This window comes from Lissotriton helveticus, chromosome 12, assembly GCF_964261635.1.
Source record: "Lissotriton helveticus chromosome 12, aLisHel1.1, whole genome shotgun sequence".
NCBI classification, from domain to species: domain Eukaryota; kingdom Metazoa; phylum Chordata; class Amphibia; order Caudata; family Salamandridae; genus Lissotriton; species Lissotriton helveticus.
Genome location: NC_136073.1, coordinates 667602141 through 667624520, shown reverse-complemented (window position 1 = coordinate 667624520; position 22380 = coordinate 667602141). Strand labels below are relative to the sequence as shown.

At 38.5% G+C, this 22380-nt stretch overlaps 1 long non-coding RNA gene across 1 annotated transcript in view; it reads left to right on the top strand.

Moving 5' to 3' along the window:
* The window catches only part of LOC144799797 (uncharacterized), an 861044-nt gene that overhangs the window by 258354 nt on the left and 580310 nt on the right, over positions 1-22380 (top strand). The window lies entirely within an intron of this gene.

Genomic DNA, 22380 nt, shown 5'->3' with positions numbered 1-22380 from the left:
TGTCGGAGATCATAATATTCTCAGGTGCTCTATAGGTTAACCGATTGGGATGTGCAAGAATGGAGACATCAGAATCTGTTGTTCATAGTTTTTCTCGTTCCCACTAACTGTAGCATAAACCTTCCTCCATAAACTTATCATATCACTTAATGGTTATTGGTGTACCATAACCTAAAAGAATTGCAGTGAGCAGCCTACGCTGTCACTTGAATAGCAATGAGATCTTTTCTATACGTTCAAATATAGGTGCTAGAGTTGTGTGGAGAGTGATAGCAAAGGAGGCTTAGGATTTAGAGATATGCTCAGTTGAAAATGAATTTGAGATTTGGCTGGTTTTTGAGACGTGGATGTTCATAATATTATAGAGGTCATAGTACCGATTAATAACCCTTTATCAAAATCTCTTTGTTGTTGTATTGCATTGGTTTGGAAATATTCAAGTTCTGTTCATAGACTAACAGTTGACTTTTCCATTTGCAGAATATATTGAATGACCAACAGAGGCAGTGTTTCAGAAGAAAATTTCTCTGAGTTGCTGAGACCAAAAAGAAACGAAAAAAAAATGTTCAGTAGCCTTCGGTGTGATTTACCTATTTAAAAGGTGAGTCAAACTCTCAATTTATTATTTTGCTAGTCCTTAAAAGAAGTTCATAGCATTTGACAGCTCTCAGCTCCTTTTACTGGGGTCTTACGCATGAATATTATTTGTCAAGTATAAAGCGATAAGGATGGTGCTATGGGCATCATGATAGCTTTTTAAAGACGTTGATTGTCTACAAGGCTGACAATCCTATTTTAAATACTAGTGGTAACAACATGTCATCCGAGGAAATTAGTGTCTATGAGGCTGGAATGAGGTGTCTTGTATTAGAGCAATTGACTTACTCTCTCATGGAGGGAAGCTAATTTAACCTTCCTCCCTTCACACTGAATGTGGGACTCTTATACTGAAGAAGGATTGCTCTTTAGGATACTCTGTGTTCTTCTACCTCCTGCCCTCTTTCAAAAGGGGAGCCCAATGCTTTCAATGTTGCAGAGCCCTTTCCCATTACACCTCCTACTTGGCTTGGAGTCATAATTACAGATCACTACCTAGTGCGGAATTGCTAATGCCTCATTGTTCTGTGTAATTGTCACCTATGGCGATTGGTCAAGTGTTCCCTGACATCTTAAAGCTAACGCAGGATGTCATCTGACATGTTGGCGAGCAATACGATACATTTATCATGGTATTGAAATAGGTAGGATAGACAGGACTCCCTGCTGAAGGCAAAGATGGTGAGATGAATGAAACAAGGGCATTATTTGAGACTTATTTATTTGACGGTGTCGGTGATCATAATATTCTCAGGTTCTCTATAGGTTAACTGATAGGGATGTGCAAGAATGAAGATGTCAGAATCTGTTGTTCATAGTTTTTCTCATTCCCACTAACTGTAGCATAAACCTTCCTTTATAAACTTATCAGATCACTTAATGGTTATTGGTGTACCATAACCTAAAAGAATTGCAGTGAGCAGCGTACGCCGTCACTTGAATAGCAATGAGATCTTTTCTATACGTTCAAATATAGGTGCTAGAGTTGTGTGGAGAGTGATAGCAAAGGAGGCTTAGGATTTAGAGGTATGCCAGGTTGAAAATAAATTTGAGATTTGACTGGTTTTTGAGACGTGGATTTTCATAATATTACAGACGTCATAGTACAGATTAATAACCCGTTATCAAAATATCTTTGTTGTTGTGTTGCATTGGTTTGGAAATATTCAAGTTCTGTTAATAGACTAACAGTGGACTTTTCCATTTGCAGAATATATTGAATGACCAGCAGAGGCAGTGTTTCAGAAGAAAATTTCTCTGAGTTGCTGAGACCAAAAAGAAACGAAAAAAAAATGTTCAGCAGCCTTCGGCGTGATTTACCTATTTAAATGGTGAGTCAAACTCTCAATTTATCATTTTGCTAGTCCTTAAAAGAAGTTCATAGCATTTGACAGCTCTCAGCTCCTTTTACTGGGGTCTTACGCATTAATATTATTTGTCAAGTATAAAGCGATAAGGATGGTGCTATGGGCATCATGATAGCTTTTTAAAGACGTTGATTGTCTACAAGGCTGACAATCCTATTTTACATACTCGTGCTAGCAATATGTCATCCGAGGAAATTAGTGTCTTTGAGGCTGGAATGAGGTGTCTTGTATTAGAGCAATTGACTTACTCTCTCATGGAGGGAAGCTAATTTAACCTTCCTCCCTTCACACTGAATGTGGGACTCTTATACTGAAGAAGGATTTCTCTTTAGGATACTCTGTGTTCTTCTACCTCCTGCCCTCTTTCAAAAGGGGAGCCCAATACTTTCAATGTTGCAGAGCCCTTTCCCATTACACCTCCTACTTGGCTTGGAGTCATAATTACAGATCACTACCTAGTACGGAATTACTAATGCCTCATTGTTCTGTGTAATTGTCACCTATGGCGATTGGTCAAGTGTTCCCTGACATCTTAAAGCTAACGCAGGATGTCATCTGACATGTTGGCGAGCAATACGATACATTTATCATGGTATTGAAATAGGTAGGATAGACAGGACTCCCTGCTGAAGGCAAAGATAGTGAGATGAATGAAACAAGGGCATTATTTGAGACTAATTTGTTTGACGGTGATCATAATATTCTCAGGTTCTCTATAGGTTAACTGATAGGGATGTGCAAGAATGAAGATGTCAGAATCTGTTGTTCATAGTTTTTCTCATTCCCACTAACTGTAGCATAAACCTTCCTCTATAAACTTATCAGATCACTTAATGGTTATTGGTGTACCATAACCTAAAAGAATTGCAGTGAGCAGCGTACGCTGTCACTTGAATAGCAATGAGATCTTTTCTATGCGTTCAAATATAGGTGCTAGAGTTGTGTGGAGAGTGATAGCAAAGGAGGCTTAGGATTTAGAGGTATGCCAGGTTGAAAATAAATTTGAGATTTGACTGGTTTTTGAGACGTGGATTTTCATAATATTACAGACGTCATAGTACAGATTAATAACCCTTTATCAAAATCTCTTTGTTGTTGTGTTGCATTGGTTTGGAAATATTCAAGTTCTGTTAATAGACTAACAGTGGACTTTTCCATTTGCAGAATATATTGAATGACCAGCAGAGGCAGTGTTTAAGAAGAAAATTTCTCTGAGTTGCTGAGACCAAAAAGAAACGAAAAAAAAATTCAGCAGCCTTCGGCGTGATTTACTTATTTAAATGGTGAGTCAAACTCTCAATTTATCATTTTGCTTGTCCTTAAGAGAAGTTCATAGCACTGGGGTCTTCCGCATGAATAATATTTGTCAAGAATAAAGCGATTACGATGGCGCTATGGGCATCATGTTAGCTTTTTAAAGACGTTGATTGTCTACAAGCCTGACAATCCTATTTTACATACTCGTGCTAGCAATATGTCATCCGAGGAAATTAGTGTCTTTGAGGCTGGAATGAGGTGTCTTGTATTAGAGCAATTGATTTACTCTCTCATGGAGGGAAGCTAATTTAACCTTCCTCCCTTCACACTGAATGTGGGACTCTTATACTGAAGAAGGATTGCTCTTTAGGATACTCTGTGTTCTTGTACCTCTGGCCCTCTTTCAAAAGGGGAGCCCAATGCTTTCAATGTTGCAGAGCCCTTTCGCATTACACCTCTTACTTGGCTTTAAGTCATAATTACAGATCACTACCTACTGCGCAATTGCTAATGCCTCAATTTTCTGTGTAATTGTCACCGATGGCGATTGGTCAAGTGTTCCCTGACATCATAAAGCTACAGCAGGATGTCATCTGACATGAGGGCGAGCAATAGGATACATTTATCATGGTAGTGAAATGGGTAGTAGGATAGACAGGACTTCCAGCTGAAGGCAAATATGGTGAGATGAATGAAGCAAGGGCGTTATTAGAAACTTATTTGTTTGACGGTGTCGGAGATCATAATATTCTCAGGTGCTCTATAGGTTAACCGATTGGGATGTGCAAGAATGGAGACATCAGAATCTGTTGTTCATAGTTTTTCTCGTTCCCACTAACTGTAGCATAAACCTTCCTCCATAAACTTATCATATCACTTAATGGTTATTGGTGTACCATAACCTAAAAGAATTGCAGTGAGCAGCCTACGCTGTCCCTTGAATAGCAATGAGATCTTTTCTATACGTTCAAATATAGGTGCTAGAGTTGTGTGGAGAGTGATAGCAAAGGAGGCTTAGGATTTAGAGATATGCTCAGTTGAAAATGAATTTGAGATTTGGCTGGTTTTTGAGACGTGGATGTTCATAATATTATAGACGTCATAGTACAGATTAATAACCCTTTATCAAAATCTCTTTGTTGTTGTATTGCATTGGTTTGGAAATATTCAAGTTCTGTTCATAGACTAACAGTTGACTTTTCCATTTGCAGAATATATTGAATGACCAACAGAGGCAGTGTTTCAGAAGAAAATTTCTCTGAGTTGCTGAGACCAAAAAGAAACGAAAAAAAAATGTTCAGTAGCCTTCGGTGTGATTTACCTATTTAAAAGGTGAGTCAAACTCTCAATTTATTATTTTGCTAGTCCTTAAAAGAAGTTCATAGCATTTGACAGCTCTCAGCTCCTTTTACTGGGGTCTTACGCATGAATATTATTTGTCAAGTATAAAGCGATAAGGATGGTGCTATGGGCATCATGATAGCTTTTTAAAGACGTTGATTGTCTACAAGGCTGACAATCCTATTTTAAATACTAGTGGTAACAACATGTCATCCGAGGAAATTAGTGTCTATGAGGCTGGAATGAGGTGTCTTGTATTAGAGCAATTGACTTACTCTCTCATGGAGGGAAGCTAATTTAACCTTCCTCCCTTCACACTGAATGTGGGACTCTTATACTGAAGAAGGATTGCTCTTTAGGATACTCTGTGTTCTTCTACCTCCTGCCCTCTTTCAAAAGGGGAGCCCAATGCTTTCAATGTTGCAGAGCCCTTTCCCATTACACCTCCTACTTGGCTTGGAGTCATAATTACAGATCACTACCTAGTGCGGAATTGCTAATGCCTCATTGTTCTGTGTAATTGTCACCTATGGCGATTGGTCAAGTGTTCCCTGACATCTTAAAGCTAACGCAGGATGTCATCTGACATGTTGGCGAGCAATACGATACATTTATCATGGTATTGAAATAGGTAGGATAGACAGGACTCCCTGCTGAAGGCAAAGATGGTGAGATGAATGAAACAAGGGCATTATTTGAGACTTATTTATTTGACGGTGTCGGTGATCATAATATTCTCAGGTTCTCTATAGGTTAACTGATAGGGATGTGCAAGAATGAAGATGTCAGAATCTGTTGTTCATAGTTTTTCTCATTCCCACTAACTGTAGCATAAACCTTCCTTTATAAACTTATCAGATCACTTAATGGTTATTGGTGTACCATAACCTAAAAGAATTGCAGTGAGCAGCGTACGCCGTCACTTGAATAGCAATGAGATCTTTTCTATACGTTCAAATATAGGTGCTAGAGTTGTGTGGAGAGTGATAGCAAAGGAGGCTTAGGATTTAGAGGTATGCCAGGTTGAAAATAAATTTGAGATTTGACTGGTTTTTGAGACGTGGATTTTCATAATATTACAGACGTCATAGTACAGATTAATAACCCGTTATCAAAATATCTTTGTTGTTGTGTTGCATTGGTTTGGAAATATTCAAGTTCTGTTAATAGACTAACAGTGGACTTTTCCATTTGCAGAATATATTGAATGACCAGCAGAGGCAGTGTTTCAGAAGAAAATTTCTCTGAGTTGCTGAGACCAAAAAGAAACGAAAAAAAAATGTTCAGCAGCCTTCGGCGTGATTTACCTATTTAAATGGTGAGTCAAACTCTCAATTTATCATTTTGCTAGTCCTTAAAAGAAGTTCATAGCATTTGACAGCTCTCAGCTCCTTTTACTGGGGTCTTACGCATGAATATTATTTGTCAAGTATAAAGCGATAAGGATGGTGCTATGGGCATCATGATAGCTTTTTAAAGACGTTGATTGTCTACAAGGCTGACAATCCTATTTTACATACTCGTGCTAGCAATATGTCATCCGAGGAAATTAGTGTCTATGAGGCTGGAATGAGGTGTCTTGTATTAGAGCAATTGACTTACTCTCTCATGGAGGGAAGCTAATTTAACCTTCCTCCCTTCACACTGAATGTGGGACTCTTATACTGAAGAAGGATTTCTCTTTAGGATACTCTGTGTTCTTCTACCTCCTGCCCTTTTTCAAAAGGGGAGCCCAATGCTGTCAATGTTGCAGAGCCCTTTCCCATTACACCTCCTACTTGGCTTGGAGTCATAATTACAGATCACTACCTAGTACGGAATTACTAATGCCTCATTGTTCTGTGTAATTGTCACCTATGGCGATTGGTCAAGTGTTCCCTGACATCTTAAAGCTAACGCAGGATGTCATCTGACATGTTGGCGAGCAATACAATACATTTATCATGGTATTGAAATAGGTAGGATATACAGGACTCCCTGCTGAAGGCAAAGATGGTGAGATGAATGAAACAAGGGCATTATTTGAGACTAATTTGTTTGACGGTGTCGGTGATCATAATATTCTCAGGTTCTCTATAGGTTAACTGATAGGGATGTGCAAGAATGAAGATGTCAGAATCTGTTGTTCATAGTTTTTCTCATTCCCACTAACTGTAGCATAAACCTTCCTCTATAAACTTATCAGATCATTTAATGGTTATTGGTGTACCATAACCTAAAAGAATTGCAGTGAGCAGCCTACGCTGTCACTTGAATAGCAATGAGATCTTTTCTATACGTTCAAATATAGGTGCTAGAGTTGTGTGGAGAGTGATAGCAAAGGAGGCTTAGGATTTAGAGATATGCTCGGTTGAAAATGAATTTGAGATTTGGCTGGTTTTTGAGACGTGGATGTTCATAATATTATAGACGTCATAGTACAGATTAATAACCCTTTATCAAAATCTCTTTGTTGTTGTGTTGCATTGGTTTGGAAATATTCAAGTTCTGTTCATAGACTAACAGTTGACTTTTCCATTTGCAGAATATATTGAATGACCAACAGAGGCAGTGTTTCAGAAGAAAATTTCTCTGAGTTGCTGAGACCAAAAAGAAACGAAAAAAAAATGTTCAGTAGCCTTCGGCGTGATTTACCTATTTAAATGGTGAGTCAAACTCTCAACTTATTATTTTGCTAGTCCTTAAAAGAAGTTCATAGCATTGGACAGCTCTCAGCTCCTTTTACTGGGGTCTTACGCATGAATATTATTTGTCAAGTATAAAGCGATAAGGATGGTGCTATGGGCATCATGATAGCTTTTTAAAGACGTTGATTGTCTACAAGGCTGACAATCCTATTTTAAATACTCGTGGTAACAACATGTCATCCGAGGAAATTAGTGTCTTTGAGGCTGGAATGAGGTGTCTTGTATTAGAGCAATTGACTTACTCTCTCATGGAGGGAAGCTAATTTAACCTTCCTCCCTTCACACTGAATGTGGGACTCTTATACTGAAGAAGGATTGCTCTTTAGGATACTCTGTGTTCTTGTACCTCTGGCCCTCTTTCAAAAGGGGAGCCCAATGCTTTCAATGTTGCAGAGCCCTTTCGCATTACACCTCTTACTTGGCTTGGAGTCATAATTACAGATCACTACCTAGTACGGAATTGCTAATGCCTCAATTTTCTGTGTAATTGTCACCGATGGCGATTGGTCAAGTGTTCCCTGACATCATAAAGCTACAGCAGGATGTCATCTGACATGAGGGCGAGCAATAGGATACATTTATCATGGTAGTGAAATGGGTAGTAGGATAGACAGGACTTCCAGCTGAAGGCAAATATGGTGAGATGAATGAAGCAAGGGCGTTATTAGAAACTTATTTGTTTGACGGTGTCGGAGATCATAATATTCTCAGGTGCTCTATAGGTTAACCGATTGGGATGTGCAAGAATGGAGACATCAGAATCTGTTGTTCATAGTTTTTCTCGTTCCCACTAACTGTAGCATAAACCTTCCTCCATAAACTTATCATATCACTTAATGGTTATTGGTGTACCATAACCTAAAAGAATTGCAGTGAGCAGCCTACGCTGTCACTTGAATAGCAATGAGATCTTTTCTATACGTTCAAATATAGGTGCTAGAGTTGTGTGGAGAGTGATAGCAAAGGAGGCTTAGGATTTAGAGATATGCTCAGTTGAAAATGAATTTGAGATTTGGCTGGTTTTTGAGACGTGGATGTTCATAATATTATAGACGTCATAGTACAGATTAATAACCCTTTATCAAAATCTCTTTGTTGTTGTATTGCATTGGTTTGGAAATATTCAAGTTCTGTTCATAGACTAACAGTTGACTTTTCCATTTGCAGAATATATTGAATGACCAACAGAGGCAGTGTTTCAGAAGAAAATTTCTCTGAGTTGCTGAGACCAAAAAGAAACGAAAAAAAAATGTTCAGTAGCCTTCGGTGTGATTTACCTATTTAAAAGGTGAGTCAAACTCTCAATTTATTATTTTGCTAGTCCTTAAAAGAAGTTCATAGCATTTGACAGGTCTCAGCTTCTTTTACTGGGGTCTTACGCATGAATATTATTTGTCAAGTATAAAGCGATAAGGATGGTGCTATGGGCATCATGATAGCTTTTTAAAGACGTTGATTGTCTACAAGGCTGACAATCCTATTTTACATACTCGTGCTAGCAATATGTCATCCGAGGAAATTAGTGTCTATGAGGCTGGAATGAGGTGTCTTGTATTAGAGCAATTGACTTACTCTCTCATGGAGGGAAGCTAATTTAACCTTCCTCCCTTCACACTGAATGTGGGACTCTTATACTGAAGAAGGATTTCTCTTTAGGATACTCTGTGTTCTTCTACCTCCTGCCCTTTTTCAAAAGGGGAGCCCAATGCTGTCAATGTTGCAGAGCCCTTTCCCATTACACCTCCTACTTGGCTTGGAGTCATAATTACAGATCACTACCTAGTACGGAATTACTAATGCCTCATTGTTCTGTGTAATTGTCACCTATGGCGATTGGTCAAGTGTTCCCTGACATCTTAAAGCTAACGCAGGATGTCATCTGACATGTTGGCGAGCAATACAATACATTTATCATGGTATTGAAATAGGTAGGATATACAGGACTCCCTGCTGAAGGCAAAGATGGTGAGATGAATGAAACAAGGGCATTATTTGAGACTAATTTGTTTGACGGTGTCGGTGATCATAATATTCTCAGGTTCTCTATAGGTTAACTGATAGGGATGTGCAAGAATGAAGATGTCAGAATCTGTTGTTCATAGTTTTTCTCATTCCCACTAACTGTAGCATAAACCTTCCTCTATAAACTTATCAGATCATTTAATGGTTATTGGTGTACCATAACCTAAAAGAATTGCAGTGAGCAGCCTACGCTGTCACTTGAATAGCAATGAGATCTTTTCTATACGTTCAAATATAGGTGCTAGAGTTGTGTGGAGAGTGATAGCAAAGGAGGCTTAGGATTTAGAGATATGCTCGGTTGAAAATGAATTTGAGATTTGGCTGGTTTTTGAGACGTGGATGTTCATAATATTATAGACGTCATAGTACAGATTAATAACCCTTTATCAAAATCTCTTTGTTGTTGTGTTGCATTGGTTTGGAAATATTCAAGTTCTGTTCATAGACTAACAGTTGACTTTTCCATTTGCAGAATATATTGAATGACCAACAGAGGCAGTGTTTCAGAAGAAAATTTCTCTGAGTTGCTGAGACCAAAAAGAAACGAAAAAAAAATGTTCAGTAGCCTTCGGCGTGATTTACCTATTTAAATGGTGAGTCAAACTCTCAACTTATTATTTTGCTAGTCCTTAAAAGAAGTTCATAGCATTGGACAGCTCTCAGCTCCTTTTACTGGGGTCTTACGCATGAATATTATTTGTCAAGTATAAAGCGATAAGGATGGTGCTATGGGCATCATGATAGCTTTTTAAAGACGTTGATTGTCTACAAGGCTGACAATCCTATTTTAAATACTCGTGGTAACAACATGTCATCCGAGGAAATTAGTGTCTTTGAGGCTGGAATGAGGTGTCTTGTATTAGAGCAATTGACTTACTCTCTCATGGAGGGAAGCTAATTTAACCTTCCTCCCTTCACACTGAATGTGGGACTCTTATACTGAAGAAGGATTGCTCTTTAGGATACTCTGTGTTCTTGTACCTCTGGCCCTCTTTCAAAAGGGGAGCCCAATGCTTTCAATGTTGCAGAGCCCTTTCGCATTACACCTCTTACTTGGCTTGGAGTCATAATTACAGATCACTACCTAGTACGGAATTGCTAATGCCTCAATTTTCTGTGTAATTGTCACCGATGGCGATTGGTCAAGTGTTCCCTGACATCATAAAGCTACAGCAGGATGTCATCTGACATGAGGGCGAGCAATAGGATACATTTATCATGGTAGTGAAATGGGTAGTAGGATAGACAGGACTTCCAGCTGAAGGCAAATATGGTGAGATGAATGAAGCAAGGGCGTTATTAGAAACTTATTTGTTTGACGGTGTCGGAGATCATAATATTCTCAGGTGCTCTATAGGTTAACCGATTGGGATGTGCAAGAATGGAGACATCAGAATCTGTTGTTCATAGTTTTTCTCGTTCCCACTAACTGTAGCATAAACCTTCCTCCATAAACTTATCATATCACTTAATGGTTATTGGTGTACCATAACCTAAAAGAATTGCAGTGAGCAGCCTACGCTGTCACTTGAATAGCAATGAGATCTTTTCTATACGTTCAAATATAGGTGCTAGAGTTGTGTGGAGAGTGATAGCAAAGGAGGCTTAGGATTTAGAGATATGCTCAGTTGAAAATGAATTTGAGATTTGGCTGGTTTTTGAGACGTGGATGTTCATAATATTATAGACGTCATAGTACAGATTAATAACCCTTTATCAAAATCTCTTTGTTGTTGTATTGCATTGGTTTGGAAATATTCAAGTTCTGTTCATAGACTAACAGTTGACTTTTCCATTTGCAGAATATATTGAATGACCAACAGAGGCAGTGTTTCAGAAGAAAATTTCTCTGAGTTGCTGAGACCAAAAAGAAACGAAAAAAAAATGTTCAGTAGCCTTCGGTGTGATTTACCTATTTAAAAGGTGAGTCAAACTCTCAATTTATTATTTTGCTAGTCCTTAAAAGAAGTTCATAGCATTTGACAGGTCTCAGCTTCTTTTACTGGGGTCTTACGCATGAATATTATTTGTCAAGTATAAAGCGATAAGGATGGTGCTATGGGCATCATGATAGCTTTTTAAAGACGTTGATTGTCTACAAGGCTGACAATCCTATTTTACATACTCGTGCTAGCAATATGTCATCCGAGGAAATTAGTGTCTATGAGGCTGGAATGAGGTGTCTTGTATTAGAGCAATTGACTTACTCTCTCATGGAGGGAAGCTAATTTAACCTTCCTCCCTTCACACTGAATGTGGGACTCTTATACTGAAGAAGGATTGCTCTTTAGGATACTCTGTGTTCTTCTACCTCCTGCCCTTTTTCAAAAGGGGAGCCCAATGCTGTCAATGTTGCAGAGCCCTTTCCCATTACACCTCCTACTTGGCTTGGAGTCATAATTACAGATCACTACCTAGTACGGAATTACTAATGCCTCATTGTTCTGTGTAATTGTCACCTATGGCGATTGGTCAAGTGTTCCCTGACATCTTAAAGCTAACGCAGGATGTCATCTGACATGTTGGCGAGCAATACAATACATTTATCATGGTATTGAAATAGGTAGGATATACAGGACTCCCTGCTGAAGGCAAAGATGGTGAGATGAATGAAACAAGGGCATTATTTGAGACTAATTTGTTTGACGGTGTCGGTGATCATAATATTCTCAGGTTCTCTATAGGTTAACTGATAGGGATGTGCAAGAATGAAGATGTCAGAATCTGTTGTTCATAGTTTTTCTCATTCCCACTAACTGTAGCATAAACCTTCCTCTATAAACTTATCAGATCATTTAATGGTTATTGGTGTACCATAACCTAAAAGAATTGCAGTGAGCAGCGTACGCTGTCACTTGAATAGCAATGAAATCTTTTCTATACGTACAAATATAGGTGCTAGAGTTGTGTGGAGAGTGATAGCAAAGGAGGCTTAGGATTTAGAGGTATGCCAGGTTGAAAAGAAATTTGAGATTTGACTGGTTTTTGAGACGTGGATTTTCATAATATTACAGACGTCATAGTACAGATTAATAACCCTTTATCAAAATCTCTTTGTTGTTGTGTTGCATTGGTTTGGAAATATTCAAGTTCTGTTAATAGACTAACAGTGGACTTTTCCATTTGCAGAATATATTGAATGACCAGCAGAGGCAGTGTTTCAGAAGAACATTTCTCTGAGTTGCTGAGACCAAAAAGAAACGAAAAAAAAATTCAGCAGCCTTTGGCGTGATTTACCTATTCAAATGGTGAGTCAAACTCTCAATTTATCATTTTGCTTGTCCTTAAAAGAAGTTCATAGCACTGGGGTCTTCCGCATGAATATTATTTGTCAAGAATAAAGCGATTACGATGGCGCTATGGGCATCATGTTAGCTTTTTAAAGACGTTGATTGTCTACAAGGCTGACAATCCTATTTTAAATACTCGTGCTAGCAATATGTCATCCGAGGAAATTAGTGTCTTTGAGGCTGGAATGAGGTGTCTTGTATTAGAGCTATTGACTTACTCTCTCATGGAGGGAAGCTAATCAATGCTTTCAATGTTGCAGAGCTCTTTCCCATTACACCTCCTACTTGGCTTAGAGTCATAATTACAGATCACTACCTAGTGCGGAATTGCTAATGCCTCATTGTTCTGTGTAATTGTCACCTATGGCGATTGGTCAAGTGTTCCCTGACATCTTAAAGCTAACGCAGGATGTCATCTGACATGTTGGCGAGCAATACGATACATTTATCATGGTATTGAAATAGGTAGGATAGACAGGACTCCCTGCTGAAGGCAAAGATGGTGAGATGAATGAAACAAGGGCATTATTTGAGACTTATTTATTTGACGGTGTCGGTGATCATAATATTCTCAGGTTCTCTATAGGTTAACTGATAGGGATGTGCAAGAATGAAGATGTCAGAATCTGTTGTTCATAGTTTTTCTCATTCCCACTAACTGTAGCATAAACCTTCCTTTATAAACTTATCAGATCACTTAATGGTTATTGGTGTACCATAACCTAAAAGAATTGCAGTGAGCAGCGTACGCCGTCACTTGAATAGCAATGAGATCTTTTCTATACGTTCAAATATAGGTGCTAGAGTTGTGTGGAGAGTGATAGCAAAGGAGGCTTAGGATTTAGAGGTATGCCAGGTTGAAAATAAATTTGAGATTTGACTGGTTTTTGAGACGTGGATTTTCATAATATTACAGACGTCATAGTACAGATTAATAACCCTTTATCAAAATCTCTTTGTTGTTGTGTTGCATTGGTTTGGAAATATTCAAGTTCTGTTAATAGACTAACAGTGGACTTTTCCATTTGCAGAATATATTGAATGACCAGCAGAGGCAGTGTTTCAGAAGAAAATTTCTCTGAGTTGCTGAGACCAAAAAGAAACGAAAAAAAAATGTTCAGCAGCCTTCGGCGTGATTTACCTATTTAAATGGTGAGTCAAACTCTCAATTTATCATTTTGCTAGTCCTTAAAAGAAGTTCATAGCATTTGACAGCTCTCAGCTCCTTTTACTGGGGTCTTACGCATTAATATTATTTGTCAAGTATAAAGCGATAAGGATGGTGCTATGGGCATCATGATAGCTTTTTAAAGACGTTGATTGTCTACAAGGCTGACAATCCTATTTTACATACTCGTGCTAGCAATATGTCATCCGAGGAAATTAGTGTCTTTGAGGCTGGAATGAGGTGTCTTGTATTAGAGCAATTGACTTACTCTCTCATGGAGGGAAGCTAATTTAACCTTCCTCCCTTCACACTGAATGTGGGACTCTTATACTGAAGAAGGATTTCTCTTTAGGATACTCTGTGTTCTTCTACCTCCTGCCCTCTTTCAAAAGGGGAGCCCAATGCTTTCAATGTTGCAGAGCCCTTTCCCATTACACCTCCTACTTGGCTTGGAGTCATAATTACAGATCACTACCTAGTACGGAATTACTAATGCCTCATTGTTCTGTGTAATTGTCACCTATGGCGATTGGTCAAGTGTTCCCTGACATCTTAAAGCTAACGCAGGATGTCATCTGACATGTTGGCGAGCAATACGATACATTTATCATGGTATTGAAATAGCTAGGATAGACAGGACTCCCTGCTGAAGGCAAAGATAGTGAGATGAATGAAACAAGGGCATTATTTGAGACTAATTTGTTTGACGGTGATCATAATATTCTCAGGTTCTCTATAGGTTAACTGATAGGGATGTGCAAGAATGAAGATGTCAGAATCTGTTGTTCATAGTTTTTCTCATTCCCACTAACTGTAGCATAAACCTTCCTCTATAAACTTATCAGATCACTTAATGGTTATTGGTGTACCATAACCTAAAAGAATTGCAGTGAGCAGCGTACGCTGTCACTTGAATAGCAATGAGATCTTTTCTATGCGTTCAAATATAGGTGCTAGAGTTGTGTGGAGAGTGATAGCAAAGGAGGCTTAGGATTTAGAGGTATGCCAGGTTGAAAATAAATTTGAGATTTGACTGGTTTTTGAGACGTGGATTTTCATAATATTACAGACGTCATAGTACAGATTAATAACCCTTTATCAAAATCTCTTTGTTGTTGTGTTGCATTGGTTTGGAAATATTCAAGTTCTGTTAATAGACTAACAGTGGACTTTTCCATTTGCAGAATATATTGAATGACCAGCAGAGGCAGTGTTTCAGAAGAAAATTTCTCTGAGTTGCTGAGACCAAAAAGAAACGAAAAAAAAATGTTCAGCAGCCTTCGGCGTGATTTACCTATTTAAATGGTGAGTCAAACTCTCAATTTATCATTTTGCTAGTCCTTAAGAGAAGTTCATAGCACTGGGGTCTTCCGCATGAATAATATTTGTCAAGAATAAAGCGATTACGATGGCGCTATGGGCATCATGTTAGCTTTTTAAAGACGTTGATTGTCTACAAGCCTGACAACCCTATTTTACATACTCGTGCTAGCAATATGTCATCCGAGGAAATTAGTGTCTTTGAGGCTGGAATGAGGTGTCTTGTATTAGAGCAATTGATTTACTCTCTCATGGAGGGAAGCTAATTTAACCTTCCTCCCTTCACACTGAATGTGGGACTCTTATACTGAAGAAGGATTGCTCTTTAGGATACTCTGTGTTCTTGTACCTCTGGCCCTCTTTCAAAAGGGGAGCCCAATGCTTTCAATGTTGCAGAGCCCTTTCGCATTACACCTCTTACTTGGCTTTAAGTCATAATTACAGATCACTACCTACTGCGGAATTGCTAATGCCTCAATTTTCTGTGTAATTGTCACCGATGGCGATTGGTCAAGTGTTCCCTGACATCATAAAGCTACAGCAGGATGTCATCTGACATGAGGGCGAGCAATAGGATACATTTATCATGGTAGTGAAATGGGTAGTAGGATAGACAGGACTTCCAGCTGAAGGCAAATATGGTGAGATGAATGAAGCAAGGGCGTTATTAGAAACTTATTTGTTTGACGGTGTCGGAGATCATAATATTGTCAGGTGCTCTATAGGTTAACCGATTGGGATGTGCAAGAATGGAGACATCAGAATCTGTTGTTCATAGTTTTTCTCGTTCCCACTAACTGTAGCATAAACCTTCCTCCATAAACTTATCATATCACTTAATGGTTATTGGTGTACCATAACCTAAAAGAATTGCAGTGAGCAGCCTACGCTGTCACTTGAATAGCAATGAGATCTTTTCTATACGTTCAAATATAGGTGCTAGAGTTGTGTGGAGAGTGATAGCAAAGGAGGCTTAGGATTTAGAGATATGCTCAGTTGAAAATGAATTTGAGATTTGGCTGGTTTTTGAGACGTGGATGTTCATAATATTATAGACGTCATAGTACAGATTAATAACCCTTTATCAAAATCTCTTTGTTGTTGTATTGCATTGGTTTGGAAATATTCAAGTTCTGTTCATAGACTAACAGTTGACTTTTCCATTTGCAGAATATATTGAATGACCAACAGAGGCAGTGTTTCAGAAGAAAATTTCTCTGAGTTGCTGAGACCAAAAAGAAACGAAAAAAAAATGTTCAGTAGCCTTCGGTGTGATTTACCTATTTAAAAGGTGAGTCAAACTCTCAATTTATTATTTTGCTAGTCCTTAAAAGAAGTTCATAGCATTTGACAGCTCTCAGCTCCTTTTACTGGGGTCTTACGCATGAATATTATTTGTCAAGTATAAAGCGATAAGGATGGTGCTATGGGCATCATGATAGCTTTTTAAAGACGTTGATTGTCTACAAGGCTGACAATCCTATTTTAAATACTAGTGGTAACAACATGTCATCCAAGGAAATTAGTGTCTATGAGGCTGGAATGAGGTGTCTTGTATTAGAGCAATTGACTTACTCTCTCATGGAGGGAAGCTAATTTAACCTTCCTCCCTTCACACTGAATGTGGGACTCTTATACTGAAGAAGGATTGCTCTTTAGGATACTCTGTGTTCTTCTACCTCCTGCCCTCTTTCAAAAGGGGAGCCCAATGCTTTCAATGTTGCAGAGCCCTTTCCCATTACACCTCCTACTTGGCTTGGAGTCATAATTACAGATCACTACCTAGTGCGGAATTGCTAATGCCTCATTGTTCTGTGTAATTGTCACCTATGGCGATTGGTCAAGTGTTCCCTGACATCTTAAAGCTAACGCAGGATGTCATCTGACATGTTGGCGAGCAATACGATACATTTATCATGGTATTGAAATAGGTAGGATAGACAGGACTCCCTGCTGAAGGCAAAGATGGTGAGATGAATGAAACAAGGGCATTATTTGAGACTTATTTATTTGACGGTGTCGGTGATCATAATATTCTCAGGTTCTCTATAGGTTAACTGATAGGGATGTGCAAGAATGAAGATGTCAGAATCTGTTGTTCATAGTTTTTCTCATTCCCACTAACTGTAGCATAAACCTTCCTTTATAAACTTATCAGATCACTTAATGGTTATTGGTGTACCATAACCTAAAAGAATTGCAGTGAGCAGCGTACGCCGTCACTTGAATAGCAATGAGATCTTTTCTATACGTTCAAATATAGGTGCTAGAGTTGTGTGGAGAGTGATAGCAAAGGAGGCTTAGGATTTAGAGGTATGCCAGGTTGAAAATAAATTTGAGATTTGACTGGTTTTTGAGACGTGGATTTTCATAATATTACAGACGTCATAGTACAGATTAATAACCCTTTATCAAAATCTCTTTGTTGTTGTGTTGCATTGGTTTGGAAATATTCAAGTTCTGTTAATAGACTAACAGTGGACTTTTCCATTTGCAGAATATATTGAATGAGCAGCAGAGGCAGTGTTTCAGAAGAAAATTTCTCTGAGTTGCTGAGACCAAAAAGAAACGAGAAAAAAATGTTCAGCAGCCTTCGGCGTGATTTACCTATTTAAATGGTGAGTCAAACTCTCAATTTATCATTTTGCTAGTCCTTAAAAGAAGTTCATAGCATTTGACAGCTCTCAGCTCCTTTTACTGGGGTCTTACGCATGAATATTATTTGTCAAGTATAAAGCGATAAGGATGGTGCTATGGGCATCATGATAGCTTTTTAAAGACGTTGATTGTCTACAAGGCTGACAATCCTATTTTACATACTCGTGCTAGCAATATGTCATCCGAGGAAATTAGTGTCTATGAGGCTGGAATGAGGTGTCTTGTATTAGAGCAATTGACTTACTCTCTCATGGAGGGAAGCTAATTTAACCTTCCTCCCTTCACACTGAATGTGGGACTCTTATACTGAAGAAGGATTTCTCTTTAGGATACTCTGTGTTCTTCTACCTCCTGCCCTCTTTCAAAAGGGGAGCCCAATGCTTTCAATGTTGCAGAGCCCTTTCCCATTACACCTCCTACTTGGCTTGGAGTCATAATTACAGATCACTACCTAGTACGGAATTACTAATGCCTCATTGTTCTGTGTAATTGTCACCTATGGCGATTGGTCAAGTGTTCCCTGACATCTTAAAGCTAACGCAGGATGTCATCTGACATGTTGGCGAGCAATACGATACATTTATCATGGTATTGAAATAGGTAGGATAGACAGGACTCCCTGCTGAAGGCAAAGATGGTGAGATGAATGAAACAAGGGCATTATTTGAGACTAATTTGTTTGACGGTGTCGGTGATCATAATATTCTCAGGTTCTCTATAGGTTAACTGATAGGGATGTGCAAGAATGAAGATGTCAGAATCTGTTGTTCATAGTTTTTCTCATTCCCACTAACTGTAGCATAAACCTTCCTTTATAAACTTATCAGATCACTTAATGGTTATTGGTGTACCATAACCTAAAAGAATTGCAGTGAGCAGCGTACGCCGTCACTTGAATAGCAATGAGATCTTTTCTATACGTTCAAATATAGGTGCTAGAGTTGTGTGGAGAGTGATAGCAAAGGAGGCTTAGGATTTAGAGGTATGCCAGGTTGAAAATAAATTTGAGATTTGACTGGTTTTTGAGACGTGGATTTTCATAATATTACAGACGTCATAGTACAGATTAATAACCCTTTATCAAAATATCTTTGTTGTTGTGTTGCATTGGTTTGGAAATATTCAAGTTCTGTTAATAGACTAACAGTGGACTTTTCCATTTGCAGAATATATTGAATGACCAGCAGAGGCAGTGTTTCAGAAGAAAATTTCTCTGAGTTGCTGAGACCAAAAAGAAACGAAAAAAAAATGTTCAGCAGCCTTCGGCGTGATTTACCTATTTAAATGGTGAGTCAAACTCTCAATTTATCATTTTGCTAGTCCTTAAAAGAAGTTCATAGCATTTGACAGCTCTCAGCTCCTTTTACTGGGGTCTTACGCATTAATATTATTTGTCAAGTATAAAGCGATAAGGATGGTGCTATGGGTATCATGATAGCTTTTTAAAGACGTTGATTGTCTACAAGGCTGACAATCCTATTTTACATACTCGTGCTAGCAATATGTCATCCGAGGAAATTAGTGTCTTTGAGGCTGGAATGAGGTGTCTTGTATTAGAGCAATTGACTTACTCTCTCATGGAGGAAAGCTAATTTAACCTTCCTCCCTTCACACTGAATGTGGGACTCTTATACTGAAGAAGGATTTCTCTTTAGGATACTCTGTGTTCTTCTACCTCCTGCCCTCTTTCAAAAGGGGAGCCCAATGCTTTCAATGTTGCAGAGCCCTTTCCCATTACACCTCCTACTTGGCTTGGAGTCATAATTACAGATCACTACCTAGTACGGAATTACTAATGCCTCATTGTTCTGTGTAATTGTCACCTATGGCGATTGGTCAAGTGTTCCCTGACATCTTAAAGCTAACGCAGGATGTCATCTGACATGTTGGCGAGCAATACGATACATTTATCATGGTATTGAAATAGGTAGGATAGACAGGACTCCCTGCTGAAGGCAAAGATAGTGAGATGAATGAAACAAGGGCATTATTTGAGACTAATTTGTTTGACGGTGATCATAATATTCTCAGGTTCTCTATAGGTTAACTGATAGGGATGTGCAAGAATGAAGATGTCAGAATCTGTTGTTCATAGTTTTTCTCATTCCCACTAACTGTAGCATAAACCTTCCTCTATAAACTTATCAGATCACTTAATGGTTATTGGTGTACCATAACCTAAAAGAATTGCAGTGAGCAGCGTACGCTGTCACTTGAATAGCAATGAGATCTTTTCTATGCGTTCAAATATAGGTGCTAGAGTTGTGTGGAGAGTGATAGCAAAGGAGGCTTAGGATTTAGAGGTATGCCAGGTTGAAAATAAATTTGAGATTTGACTGGTTTTTGAGACGTGGATTTTCATAATATTACAGACGTCATAGTACAGATTAATAACCCTTTATCAAAATCTCTTTGTTGTTGTGTTGCATTGGTTTGGAAATATTCAAGTTCTGTTAATAGACTAACAGTGGACTTTTCCATTTGCAGAATATATTGAATGACCAGCAGAGGCAGTGTTTAAGAAGAAAATTTCTCTGAGTTGCTGAGACCAAAAAGAAACGAAAAAAAAATTCAGCAGCCTTCGGCGTGATTTACTTATTTAAATGGTGAGTCAAACTCTCAATTTATCATTTTGCTTGTCCTTAAGAGAAGTTCATAGCACTGGGGTCTTCCGCATGAATAATATTTGTCAAGAATAAAGCGATTACGATGGCGCTATGGGCATCATGTTAGCTTTTTAAAGACGTTGATTGTCTACAAGCCTGACAATCCTATTTTACATACTCGTGCTAGCAATATGTCATCCGAGGAAATTAGTGTCTTTGAGGCTGGAATGAGGTGTCTTGTATTAGAGCAATTGATTTACTCTTTCATGGAGGGAAGCTAATTTAACCTTCCTCCCTTCACACTGAATGTGGGACTCTTATACTGAAGAAGGATTGCTCTTTAGGATACTCTGTGTTCTTGTACCTCTGGCCCTCTTTCAAAAGGGGAGCCCAATGCTTTCAATGTTGCAGAGCCCTTTCGCATTACACCTCTTACTTGGCTTTAAGTCATAATTACAGATCACTACCTACTGCGGAATTGCTAATGCCTCAATTTTCTGTGTAATTGTCACCGATGGCGATTGGTCAAGTGTTCCCTGACATCATAAAGCTACAGCAGGATGTCATCTGACATGAGGGCGAGCAATAGGATACATTTATCATGGTAGTGAAATGGGTAGTAGGATAGACAGGACTTCCAGCTGAAGGCAAATATGGTGAGATGAATGAAGCAAGGGCGTTATTAGAAACTTATTTGTTTGACGGTGTCGGAGATCATAATATTCTCAGGTGCTCTATAGGTTAACCGATTGGGATGTGCAAGAATGGAGACATCAGAATCTGTTGTTCATAGTTTTTCTCGTTCCCACTAACTGTAGCATAAACCTTCCTCCATAAACTTATCATATCACTTAATGGTTATTGGTGTACCATAACCTAAAAGAATTGCAGTGAGCAGCCTACGCTGTCACTTGAATAGCAATGAGATCTTTTCTATACGTTCAAATATAGGTGCTAGAGTTGTGTGGAGAGTGATAGCAAAGGAGGCTTAGGATTTAGAGATATGCTCAGTTGAAAATGAATTTGAGATTTGGCTGGTTTTTGAGACGTGGATGTTCATAATATTATAGACGTCATAGTACAGATTAATAACCCTTTATCAAAATCTCTTTGTTGTTGTATTGCATTGGTTTGGAAATATTCAAGTTCTGTTCATAGACTAACAGTTGACTTTTCCATTTGCAGAATATATTGAATGACCAACAGAGGCAGTGTTTCAGAAGAAAATTTCTCTGAGTTGCTGAGACCAAAAAGAAACGAAAAAAAAATGTTCAGTAGCCTTCGGCGTGATTTACCTATTTAAATGGTGAGTCAAACTCTCAACTTATTATTTTGCTAGTCCTTAAAAGAAGTTCATAGCATTTGACAGCTCTCAGCTCCTTTTACTGGGGTCTTACGCATGAATATTATTTGTCAAGTATAAAGCGATAAGGATGGTGCTATGGGCATCATGATAGCTTTTTAAAGACTTTGATTGTCTACAAGGCTGACAATCCTATTTTAAATACTCGTGGTAACATCATGTCATCCGAGGAAATTAGTGTCTATGAGGCTGGAATGAGGTGTCTTGTATTAGAGCAATTGACTTACTCTCTCATGGAGGGAAGCTAATTTAACCTTCCTCCCTTCACACTGAATGTGGGACTCTTATACTGAAGAAGGATTGCTCTTTAGGATACTCTGTGTTCTTCTACCTCCTGCCCTCTTTTAAAAGGGGAGCCCAATGCTTTCAATGTTGCAGAGCCCTTTCCCATTACACCTCCTACTTGGCTTGGAGTCATAATTACAGATCACTACCTAGTACGGAATTACTAATGCCTCATTGTTCTGTGTAATTGTCACCTATGGCGATTGGTCAAGTGTTCCCTGACATCTTAAAGCTAACGCAGGATGTCATCTGACATGTTGGCGAGCAATACGATACATTTATCATGGTATTGAAATAGGTAGGATAGACAGGACTCCCTGCTGAAGGCAAAGATGGTGAGATGAATGAAACAAGGGCATTATTTGAGACTTATTTATTTGACGGTGTCGGTGATCATAATATTCTCAGGTTCTCTATAG